Genomic DNA, 13,433 nt, shown 5'->3' with positions numbered 1-13,433 from the left:
TTCAAATTTTTTAAAGCACCAGGTTCATATCTATTTATTTTATTTACTCTAATATAATTGTATTTCGAAGTAAAAGCTGTTCTCTTTCACTGTGATCCAATCATTGATTAAATCAAGTCTGGTATGCTCGGGTAATATTTTACTTGTGAAATCATGGGGGGCCGTCAATAATAATGGATTGACTTAAATATGCATGCAATAAAATTTGGTCTGAAGGGTTCGAATTTTTGTATGACAAAATAGAGAGGAAATTAAAAAGAATGTACACTCTGATAGTTGTGGTTTGATCAATTAATAAACATTCTTTATGGAATTTGAATGTAATGAAAATGTTAGATTGTCCAAGCTTAAATGGACTTAAGTTGATATGAAAAGTTTCATATTAAATAAAATTGAACTTAACAAGTGATATGTAATTAAAAAAATTATCAATTAAAGCTTAAAGTTTTTAGTTAAGATATGTGTTATTTTGCTATTCTTACCCTTATAAACCTTGCCTGTTTCTCTTCTCTCATACATGCCCCTCTTGCATACAAGATGGATCGATGTTGTTAAATATCCTTTCCATGTTCAACTTCATTTATATATGTAGGTTATGAAGAACAAATCAGCTATGCTGTTAAATATCCTTTCCATGTTCCACTTCATTTATATATGAAGGTTATGAAGAACAAATCAGCTATGCTCACTTGTCTATTTATTTCTTAAATTCTTGACATTCGAAGAGAACTAAAATGAAAGTCAACTCCTGCACGTGAAGTCAAAGTGTGGCGAAGTTGGATCCACAATTGCTTGTTCATGCTTGCTTGGCATGGCAGCTAGGCTTTTTTAAAATACAAACTCAACATTCTCTTTTGCAACCACCCAGTAACCATTAGCATTAATTTGACATACTATCAAATTCCTCAGGCTGCAGGACACGGCCTGTTTATTTTATTTTATTTTTTTTGAACACAACAGCATTGCAAATACAATCCTGCGAACAGAAACAAACACACAAGGGACACAGCAATAACAAATATAGATTTTGGAGGTAGAGCCTTAAGCTGGGATTTGCGGGTCATGAACCGTATTCGCTTCAGCCCCTCCTCCATAGTCTTGAGTTTCAAAAGCCATCCTCCTGATCTCTCTCAATCCTGCGTCCATATCAACCTGCTCTGGCTCTGCCTCCTCACCATTTTCAAACTCCAGTGTCTCCAGCTGCAATTTAGACTGTGTTTTTCATTAGCACAAGTTAACAATAATTGCGCAGGACAAACACACGCGTACGTACTGAATATGCGTGTTAGTGTCTGTGAAAAAGAGAGTAGAGCAGAGCTAACCTGAGTTGAAAATGGCAAAGCCGAGGTATCTTGTCTATTCAAAGTCTGGGTTCCTGTAAATAACGAGGAAAGCAAAAGAAATGAGTCAATGAATATGTACTGCGGACACGCGGGAAAGAGAAGCGGATAAAGAGAGGTTCGGCGAGTTAATGTGATAGTTACTAGTTGCAGGAATAGCAGAGACAGAGAGAATATATGAGAGTCCAAGAAGGAGAAGTAGGACTCTGATGGCCATCCTGAATAACACAGGCACACACGAATCTGATTAATTATCGATTGGGTTGCGCAGCATCAACACCTCCTTGCTCCTTAAATACAGACAGTTTGGTACCAAGGCACATTACACAAATTAATGACTGGCAAAAAGTCAACTTCTTAAATCCAATATTTTTTTCTATTTCTGCCAACTTGCCTCAACTTAATGCTATTTATACGGGTTATTAACTCTTAATTCTTAAACAAAATTATATTATTTTTTAATGTTTGACTAATTTTTATTTATTTATACATTTCAACAACTATATCCAATTTTTAATCTATTTTTATCATCAAGTTTAATTTTCACATGAGCTATTTTTACTAAATACTTTTATTTCATTATTTTTACTAATTACTACCATATTAAGAATAAAACTATTAAATTTTATTGTAATCAAATTTTTGTGAAAACAAAATAAAGGAAATATATTTACAGTATAGATCAGAATGCTAGACAAGTTGTGTGCCTGACCTTCAAAACAGAAAATATCAGTAATTTACTCAAAACCTTTTTCGTAATATTAAGAAAGCCACCGTACGCAATATTGGGGAAAAATTCAAATTCACATCATGAATTAAAAAAAAAAAAAGCCATCAGTATCTGTTTGTTAGTTGGCCAACTTATCTGGCTAAAATTTGAACATATCACACACGCACGCACTAAACAAGCTCCTTTAGTTGAATTATTTTTATTATCACATATCTATATAAATATTAGACAGCAATGCAGATATGCTGTTTGACATTTATTTTACTAGTTTTTATTCTAATATTACAATACTTGATAACTCTGTTGTATGTGTGTCAAAGTCCCACATTGATTAAAAGAAAGACTCTCCTAGTGTATATATACTAAGGAATGAAGTGGGCTAGTAAAATGGGCTTGGAAGAGAAGTGGCCTCGCGCACATGAGACAGGCCAACTCAGGGCAATCGCAGTTGAAATCAGCCGATTCGCCCCCCCTGCGCGCGAGTTCAAGAGGTAGTGGGTTCCTTTTATCGGATTATTTTACAAATAAATAATTATTTTGGCTTGCCGGAGAAACTCAACTGTCTGGAGTTTGAAGTCAAACCAAGAACGTTTTTTTTCATTAAACAAATTAATTTTTCTAAACGGTTGTTTTCCCAAACATTCCCAACGTTTTCAGAGTTGAATGCGTTTTGTGTAACTCCAACGTTTCCAGACAAGTTTTTAAATAATTTTTATGAGACTGTAACCGAGCTTTTAAACCGGTGGTAACCTCCCAACGTTCATGTCCACCTTCGGGCTTTATATAGCCATGGGTTCAGACAGAGCAAAATACAGAAGCCTCTTGAGTCCTCGCGGTTCTCTCTTCCTCCCTCTGCCAATCTATCTGTGTGCGTCTGTAATTACGTTTGGTCTCCGTTGTTCTGTTCCCGCGTTCCACCGAGGAAGTGCTTGTTTAATCCTGGGGAACTGCCGGCCGTCCGAGGGTGTGCCGGAATAGTTCTTAAGGACAGTGTCCTTCTCGGCACGACTCAAGCAACCAGTCGGGAGTTTGCTGTTACACACATTTGCCGCCAGTATTATTCAACAATCTTAAGAACTATTCAACCCAATGTCGACCAACAATGCTGAGGGTGTCACTCCCGAAGGTGTGCCGGGTGGTTCGGCCGGAGGTCAGTACGTGCCTGCCGCTGTTGCCGTCCCCTACCAAGGCCGTTCCTGGACATATCAAAGATAGAAGTCTTTGATGGCCGGAACTTCAAACGCTGGCAAGAATGTGTCTTCACCGTCCTTGACATGCATGGTGTGGCTGCTGCTCTTGCTCAATCCGAGCCTTTTGCTGATACTGATCAAGCCCAACGAGTTGCATGGACTCATGCAAACAAGGTATGCCGACATACTATCATTAGCACTTTATCTAATGATTTGTTCGATGTCTACTGTGTCTACAAGGAAGCTTGTAAGATATGGGAGTCCCTGGTTACAAAGTACACTGCTGAGGATGCCGGTAAACAAAAGTTCGTTGTGGGCAACTACTATAAATGGGAGATGACCGAGAACAAGGATGTGAAGGAGCAAATCAACAATATCATAAGCTGCTGGAGGAGCTTCGTGCTGAAAACATCAACCTTCCAGACGAGTTTATTGTTGGGATACTAATTGAGAAGCTGCCAGAATCATGGTCTGACTACAAACAGCAGTTGAAACACAAACAGAAGCAGCTATCCTTGACTGACTTGATTACTCACATCATCATCGAAGACACCAACCGCAAGGCAATACGTGCAACTCGAACCAGAGAAATGACATCCAAAGCCAACTTAGTGGAGACAAAGCCTCACAGCAAGAGGTATAATTCTAAAACTAAAGACAAGAGGAATAGAAAATCTAATTACAAACCCAATGCTTCTAACCCCTCTTTCAAAAAGAAAGGAGACTGTTTTGTCTGTGGCAAACCAGGACACTATGCAGCACAGTGTAGAAAGAGAGCAACCCGTGATAAGCCTCGAAAGCCAAATGTAAATTTGGTACAACGAGATGGTGACAGTGATGATGACATCATTGCTGCAGTGGTGTCACAAGCTCTCTTGATTTCTGATGTGAAGAAATGGGTGGTAGACTCCGGGGCTACCAGGCACATATGTGCAAGCCAAGAAATGTTTACCACCTATAATCCTGTAAAGGAAGGGGAAGACCATGTTTACCTTGCTGATTCCCGAACTGCTAAAGTTCAAGGAAAAGGGAAAGTGGTCTTAAAGCTCACATCAGGAAAGACTCTGGCTCTGAATGATGTTCTGCATGTGCCTGAAGTTAGAGCTAACTTAGTGTCAGTTGCTCTTTTAGGGAAAGCTGGGGTTAAAGTGTCATTTGAATCTGACAAGATTGTAATGACAAAAAATAATGTGTTTTAGGCAAAGGGTATTGTAATCAGGGACTGTTTGTTCTAAATGTTGATGAAATGAATAAAACTGAATCTTCTGAGTATATACCTGTTTATATGGTTGATTCCTTTGATCTGTGGCATGCTAGACTAGGTCACGTTAGTAAAGGTTATATAAATAGGATGCGACAACTTGGACTACTTTCTGAAATTAAAAACAGAGATTTTGGAAAATGTGAAGTATGTGCAGAAACTAAATAAAGTAAAAAACCTCATTTTTCTAGTCAAAGAGAATCTGAATTACTATCTTTAATTCATACAGATTTAGGTGACTTAAAACAAACCATGACTAGAGGTGGTAAAAAATATTATATAACTTTTATTGATGATTTTTCAAGATATACTAAAGTATACTTGTTAAGAAACAAAGATGAGGCTTTTGAAAAATTTCTGTTATATAAAGCAGAGGTTGAGAATCAGTTAAACAAAAGAATTAAAAGAGTTAGATCGGATAGAGGAGGAGAATATATTTTGTTAAATGATTTTTGTGAAAAAGAAGGAATTATACATGAGATAACACCTCCTTATTCTCCCGAGTCTAATGGTGTTGCAGAAAGAAAAAATAGAACATTAAAAGAAATGATGAATGCTTTGCTTGTGAGTTCTTCTGCCCCTGATAACTTGTGGGGTGAAGCTATTTTGTCTGCATGTTTTTTACAAAATAGGATACCTCATAAGAAAACGAAGAAAACACCTTATGAGTTATGGAAAGGGTTTACCCCAAACTTAAAATATTTGAAAGTGTGGGGGTGTCTTGCAAAAGTTTTATTGCCTGATCCTAAAAAGAGGAAAATTGGCTCTAAAACTTTTGATTGTATGTTTATTGGGTATGCTGAACAAAGTGCAGCGTATCGCTTTTTAGTTTTAAAAAGTGATGTTTTAGACCAAAATACAATTATAGAAACTAAGGATGCTGAATTCTTTGAACATATTTTTCCTTTGAAAATTAAGCATGTTTCTAAACCTGTTGAGAATTCAGAGTTTGAACAAAATTTTAACGAGGATTTGGTTTTAAGGAGAAGTAAAAGGCAAAGGAAAGAAACAAGTTTTGGAGATGACTTTTACACTTATCTAGTACAAGATGAACCGTTAAATTTTTATGAAGCTATTTCTTCTCCTGATGCCAAATATTGGAAAGAAGCAATTGAAATTGATTCTTTAAGGAAAAATAAAACTTGGGTTTTATCAGATTTGCCCCAAGGAGCTAAGGCTATTGGGTGTAAATGGATTTTTAAGAAAAAATATTTTCCAGATGGTTCAATCGATAAGTATAAAGCAAGGCTTGTGGCCAAGGGTTTTACTCAAAAAGAAAATATAGATTATTTTGACACTTTTTCTCCTGTGACTAGAATCTCTTCTATAAGAGTTCTTATTGCTTTGGCTTCAATTTACAAACTTTTTGTTCACCAAATGGATGTTAAAACAGCTTTTTTAAATGGTGATTTAGAAGAAGAAATTTACATGGCACAGCCTGAGGGATGTGTGATTCCTGGGCAAGAAAATAAAGTTTGTAAACTTGTAAAGTCTTTATATGGCTTAAAACAAGCGCCTAAGCAATGGCATGAGAAACTTGATCAAGTTTTGACAACTGGTGGATTTTTTACTGTTGAAGTAGAAAGATGTGTTTATACAAAGTTTGTAAATAATGATTGTGTGATTATATGCTTGTATGTGGATGATATGCTAATTTTTGGCTCTAGTATGTGTATTGTTAATGAAACAAAAAATTTTCTTTCTTCAAATTTTGACATGAAGATATGGGTGAAGCCAAGGTAATCTTGGGTGTAAAAATCATAAGGAATGAAAATGGAATCTTGCTTTCCCAAGAACATTATGTTGGAAAATACTCAGAAAGTTTGGACATCTTGAAGATGCTCCTTTGAGTACTCCTTATGATTCGAGTGTGCAATTAAAAAAGCACAAGGGTGACCCAGTTGCTCAATCTGAGTATGCATAGGTTATTGGGAGTCTGTTGCATTTGATGAACTTTACTAGGCCTGATATAGCTTATGCTGTAGGCAGATTGAGTAGATATACTCACTGTCCAGGCAGTAAACATTGGGAGGCTCTGGTGAGAGTCTTGAGATATTTGAGAGGTACCATGAATTATGGTATATTGTATAGTGGATTTCCCGCTGTATTGGAAGGATACAGTGATGCTAACTGGATTTCAGATTCAGAAGAGACAAAATCCACTAGTGGTTATATATTCACTCTTGGTGGTGGTGCAATAACCTGGAAGTCTGCAAAACAGACGATCAACACAAAATCCTCAAGGGATTCTGAGTTCATTGCAATGGAACTGGCTGGGACTGAAGCTGAGTGGTTGAAAAACTTCTTAGCAAGTATTCCAATAGGTGAAAAGCCCACACCATCAGTGTCTTTACATTGTGATAGCCAGTCTGCAATAGCAACGGCTAAAAATAAGACCTTCAATGGCAAAAGTAGACATATTCGATTGAGACATAATATTATAAGGCAGCTGCTTAAAGACGGGGTAATCTCAATCGATTATGTGAGATCAGAGTTAAATCTGGCGGATCCATTAACTAAACCCCTAGGGAAGAAATTTATTATTGAAACGTCAAGGGGAATGGGACTTAAGCCTGTTTGAAATTAACGGTGATGGCAACCCAACCTTTGTGATTGGAGATCCCATGAAGAAGGTTCAATGGGTAAAAACAAGTCACTTGTTAGTTCTGCTAGCACTGAATTTTGTCCCTTCCTATGGCTTGAGAAAGTGCTAGAATGCATTGAAAGGAGGCTGAGCGATAGCTCTTAATGTTTTCATAGTCCTTACGGATGGTGTATTCATTGCAGATACACTTGATGAAAACACCTATACAAATGTGGAGTGAGGCCGCTCCTATGAGATCGTGGCAAAATCTCTAGAGCATTTGTTAAAACCAGGCGAGTGCATGGCCGATAACGTGCAAAACCGTCGTTAACAGCAGAGACTGTGGGGGTATAATCCGATTAATAAGACCTCTAGCACATGCTCAAGATCTGTTGGTTCAATAACGAAGTTACACTGACTTTTCTATGTGCTAAGTTTTATTAGTCTAGGTTTGGTTCAAGTCGACAGACACCAAATTCAAAGTGATTATCCTCCGTGTGAATAACACAGACGAATATAGATCTTTTGACACATGTGGGGGATTGTTGTATGTGTGTCAAAAGTGTGTGTGTGTCAAAGTCCCACATTGATTAAAAGAAAGACTCTCCTAGTGTATATATACTAAGGAATGAAGTGGGCTAGTAAAATGGGCTTGGAAGAGAAGTGGCCTCGCGCACATGAGACAGGCCAACTTAGGGCAATCGCAGTTGAAATCAGCCGATTCGCCCCCCCTGCGCGCGAGTTCAAGAGGTAGTGGGTTCCTTTTATCGGATTATTTTACAAATAAATAATTATTTTGGCTTGCCGGAGAAACTCAACTGTCTGGAGTTTGAAGTCAAACCAAGAACGTTTTTTTTTCATTAAACAAATTAATTTTTTCTAAACGGTTGTTTTCCCAAACGTTCCCAACGTTTCCAGAGTTGAATGCGTTTTGTGTAACTCCAACGTTTCCAGACAAGTTTTTAAATAATTTTTATGAGACTGTAACCGAGCTTTTAAACCGGTGGTAACCTCCCAACGTTCATGTCCACCTTCGGGCTATATATAGCCATGGGTTCAGACAGAGCAAAATACAGAAGCCTCTTGAGTCCTCGCGGTTCTCTCTTCCTCCCTCTGCCAATCTATCTGTGTGCGTCTGTAATTACGTTTGGTCTCCGTTGTTCTGTTCCCGCGTTCCACTGAGGAAGTGCTTGTTTAATCCTGGGGAACTGCCGGCTGTCCGAGGGTGTGCCGGAATAGTTCTTAAGGACAGTGTCCTTCTCGGCACGACTCAAGCAACCAGTCGGGAGTTTGCTGTTACACACGTTTGCCGCCGGTATTATTCAACAAACTCTTGGTAGGAAGAGAATATATGATATACCCAATCCAAATATTATTCTGCATTGTTTGTCTTGTGGCGTTTTTTAATATGTTAGTGTAAATATAACGGAGAATGACTATAAAGTTTTAAAATGATAAATTAATGATAGTTAAATCTCCGATAAAATGTTATGTAAAATAAATTATAAATATCAATTTAAACAATTACAAACACTACAGTAATTCAAATTGAAGATATAATATAATTGAAATTTTTAAATTTATAACTATTTGAATCGATATTTATAATTTTTTTAAAAAAAAATTATTAAAGACCTAACTATCATTAATTTATTTTTTTAAAACTCAACTGTCATTCTCCCTTATAAGCAATCTCAAGGAATTTTCAGTAATTAATAACATAAAATGCAATGAACACTACCCTAGGTGACAATTGAAAAACATACAAAGAAAATACAATATAAGCTTCATAAAATATTTAGTCTTAACAGTGTAACCCATCAGAATTAATTAATATATCAATCATTCTGTGAATAACTATTACAACTAGTTGGCAGGGGAAAAAGAAGAAGAATAACCATCGCAATGTCAAGAGATTCTGAAGAGTTTATTGTCGTCCCTGTTCAGAGATTTTGAACAAATTTTCCAATAATGAGTGTACCTTTTTTTTTTTTGGGCATCCGTTGGCATATAATTGAGTGGATAGTTGACTTAGGCTGCTATGCGACTTCCACGTGTTTGTTGGTTTGCCACGTCATTAAGGAGTGGATGAAATTTGACAATTTGCTTTTTGTTTTTGGAAGGGAGGAGGGGTGGGGATATCAAAAGATGACATTTATGGAATTGGCTTATACTATGTATCAATTAGGTCATATTTAGTTGTTTGCGTGTGCCGGCGTTTTTATTTTATTTTTTTATTTTACGAGAAAGGACTAGGTTTAGAGTAGAAAATTATAAACAATGTAGTATTTCATTAAAGATAGGATAATATAGGGATTAGCCAAACAAAAAGATTGATTTTCTCAAATGAAGTAGAATTTGTTTTAGAAATGGAAGTGACTATCATGGACTCAAACAGAGAGGTTATACTTTTTTTCAGAAAAATTATAAATGAGGACCTCTGAATATCACTAATAACTAATCAAGATCATAAAATTATGAAATAGAGTTTCAAGACTATGGTCTTTTTTTTTGTAATTTTAAAAATAATAATTTGACTGAGAAATCCCTTATGAACAAGTTTGCAAGTTCTAGTGTAAAAAATTTTCAACTAAAATAGAGTGATTTCAGCACTAACAAATTTTAAGTTGGTTAATTGTAAGTATGTGAATAAAAACATTTTCAACTCAAAAAAAGTGATTTCATAACCCCTTCAACTAAATTATCAATCCAATTAAAATGATTTTAACACTAACAATTTGTAAGTTGGCCAATGGAAGTATGAGAGCATTCCAACTCAAATAAAATAATTTCATAATGCCCCCTCAGCTAAATTTCTATCACAATCAAAGTAATTTTAGTATTAATGAATTTTAAGTTGGTATTTCAAATAGAAGCATTTTAGTCAAAGTATTGTTTTAAAATTACAAAAAAAAAAGATCGTGGTCGTAAGACATAATTAATTTAATAATTTTGTAGTTATGATTATTTGCAATATTCGAAGCTCTCTATTTGTGATTTTCCCTTTTCTTTTAGCACATCTCAATATTTTATGGAAGAATATCAATAAACAATACTGGAAGAGATTTAATTTCTTGAAAGAATTTCAAACAAGTGAACACTAAAAAATTAATAAGTGAAGTTATTATTTTAACAAATATCTAATTTGTAGTTAGGTTACATAACATATATTAATTTTTTCCCAAATCTTTCAATGACCTATTTCAGATACATGTTCACTTTAACTTGCGGAATATTCCTCATTCGTCATAGACCCATCCGCCGACCTTTAGGTTTTCTTTTGCCTTTTCCGTCAATTTTTTCTTCATGGACAAAGACTCCTCCTAACGAGAATGAGCAAAATTTATTTTATTTTATTTTATCTTGTGTGCTCGACAAATCCAATAAACCTATCCAGTCAATTCCTAGATTCTTTTCATACTCTTTTTAGTTCCAAGAAAATACACACATAGAAAGAAATGGTGAAAAAATCAACCTCAGACATGATCCTTCATTCAAGGCATGGGTTCTTTGTATTTCTTTTTTGATGAGTTAAGAGATAAATCTATTTTCAAAATTTTCACGCAGACACACTTTATATTCTTAAATTTCTCTTAATGCAATGTCACTCCAACGTTTTTTGAAATGAAACAATCTTGCCCTGCCATCAATGTTGACATTTGACTTGTTAATTTTGACCATTATATACCTCCTTGTCATATGTGAGTCCATGTCAGTTATAATGCATTTTTTTATTTTATTCTTTTATTTCTTTCTTCTAACTTTTAGAGCTACATAAATCTTCATCATCTTCCTTATCCCTCTGTGGCTTCCTCTCCAATCTCATCCCCTTCCCTAGGTCGAACCTAAATTTCCTTATCTTCCCGCTTATCTCTTATCCTCCGCCTTCATTGACACCTTGGACCTTCTCTGCGAAAACCCAAATCCCAAATCACATCTATGCTTGGTTTCTCTTCACCTGAGTTATCTAGATTTGTTGGTTCAAATCACAAGGACGATGAGCTTCGATTTTGGGTTTCTGGGTACTTCACGTGGGCAACAATGAAGCAAAGACGGCACCTTTGATTCTGGGTTGAATGTCGCCCATTCTCCAACATCCAATCCTGACTCTTGACCTGGCAAGAAATTTAGTGCAAAAGCGCAATGAGAATACCTAGTGCCTATGGAAGATAAAGTGAATACCTTGAATAACCTCGTAGCCTCAACCTTGAATATCTCGGAGCCTCGACTTTGTTGTTCTAGTATTCATGGGTTATTCAAAGGAACAATTTCTTGCTCACTTATTGGTTTTCCTTTGACTTTGTCATCCTAGTTTGTAACACCCCTATTTCTTAATTCAGTCTCCTATTGAATTGCCTCAATTCATTTTGATTTGGATATACCTTACTTTGTTTTGTATTTTTCTGGTAAAAAATAAGCAATAATGCAAAGATGACATCTTTGATTTTGGGTTGGTCACAAATTTAGTATGAAAGAACTTGTATTTGCATTAGCCATACTTTAATTTTGCTTTGGATTTGGGATATTAAATCTAGGTTGCGTTTAATCTGACTTTTTCTTACTATAAATTTTCATTCCATCTGGGTTCTTATTTTTCTTATCCACTCCTTATTCGATTTGAATTTATTGATTTGGAGCTATTGATATGGGTTTGTTCGATCCTTGAAGGAAATGAAAGGTGAAGACAAGAAGGAATCAAGAAAGGCTAAGAAATTGATCTAATGTGTATGTGTTTTTCTTCTTTTTAATTTTAAAATATGCTAAGGTGGAAACTGAAGGTTTGACTAATGGTTAATATAGTCAAACCCTAATAATAGGGCAACATTGTATCAAATTATAAAATATTGAAGGGACATTGTACTAAAAAATACTTAAGAATATGAGATGTGCCCTGTGTGAAAATTTCAAAGTAAATTTGCACATTAATCTTTTTTTAATTAATAGATATAAGTAGTCAAGGTTGTCAAACTAACAAGTTTAAATAAATTTATGACGAGGATATAAACTCAAATCATAACTAAAATTAAATTGTAAACTCATAAGAGTTTACCTTTATTAATAAATAGCCATTAGAAATATTTGATTAAATAATTAAAATATAAAATACAACTATAATTTGATTTAAATATATTTCAAATATAAATCATTAAAATTAGATTCATTTATATTAATAGATTATCATATTCAATATAGAAATTTTAAATAAGGCAACATGTTTTTCATATTTTTGTTTTTTTATTGATATTAATTTTTGCTCTTTGAGTTTTATTTGATTTAAATCGGCACTATCACAAAATACCCCTTTATTTGATGGTTATTTTAAAAATTATTTAATAATTTTTAACCGTCAAGTAATGGGGTGCTATATATTTATTTGATAGTTAAAAATTATCAAATATTTTATAGATTATTTAATGATTATTTCAAGATAACTGTTAAGTAATAAGTTAAACATGTGCATTGTAGGTCTCTTGCAGGAATATATTTGACAGTTATTTCAAAATAATTGTCAAATATTTCACAATATTTAACAATTAAAACAAAATAATCATCAAGTATTTCAAAATATTTGAAAATTATAAAGAAAAAATTGTCAAATATTTTTGACAAATTCTGTTTATTATATTATCAAAATACTTGATGGTTATTTCAAAACAACTGTTAATATTTATAGTATTTTTTTTAAAATTGAGTGTTACTTTTCAAGTAGCCTTCCTGTAAATACAAAATAATTAAATATATATACCAGCTAGCCAATAATAAAAAATAAATGAATGATTATTTATATTGAAATTACTATCCAAACATCTTTAATTTCCTATATCTATCTATACCCTGAACCTAAAAGCCATAAAAAATTTATAGTTTTACTTACTTTGCAAGCTAAAATTTTAAAACTAATTGGCCATAGATATAAAATTGGCCAAAAAAATAGATGTGTATATCAAAATTAATTAGGCTTAACCATTGCTACTATCCATATGTTAAACACAGCCTGAGCTATACCTCTTCAAAGGTTTCCTCTATATATGCAGCTACATATCGAACACAGTAGGCATTCTTGAAGTACTGTATGTAAAGCATTATAACAAATTCAAGTTAATAGCTATCTAATAAAAGTTGTTAAAATTAATAATTTAAGTGTCATTAAATTTAATATATACCTTGTTAAGTAATATGGTAGGGGCATGGGTGATAATGTTCTTTAAGAATCTTATCAAGCAATAGCCATAGTCCTTGCTCTGATCTAACCAAAGTGGACATTGTAAAAGAAAAATCACATGTCAATAAAATAATAGTTAAAAGGCCACAGTTTGTTGATTAAAAA

The sequence above is a fragment of the Prosopis cineraria genome, unplaced genomic scaffold (genome assembly GCF_029017545.1).
Source record: "Prosopis cineraria cultivar Desert tree isolate PC_DT_omini unplaced genomic scaffold, ASM2901754v1 PC1, whole genome shotgun sequence".
Classification (NCBI taxonomy): domain Eukaryota; kingdom Viridiplantae; phylum Streptophyta; class Magnoliopsida; order Fabales; family Fabaceae; genus Prosopis; species Prosopis cineraria.
Note: the sequence above shows the minus strand (reverse complement) of the source record.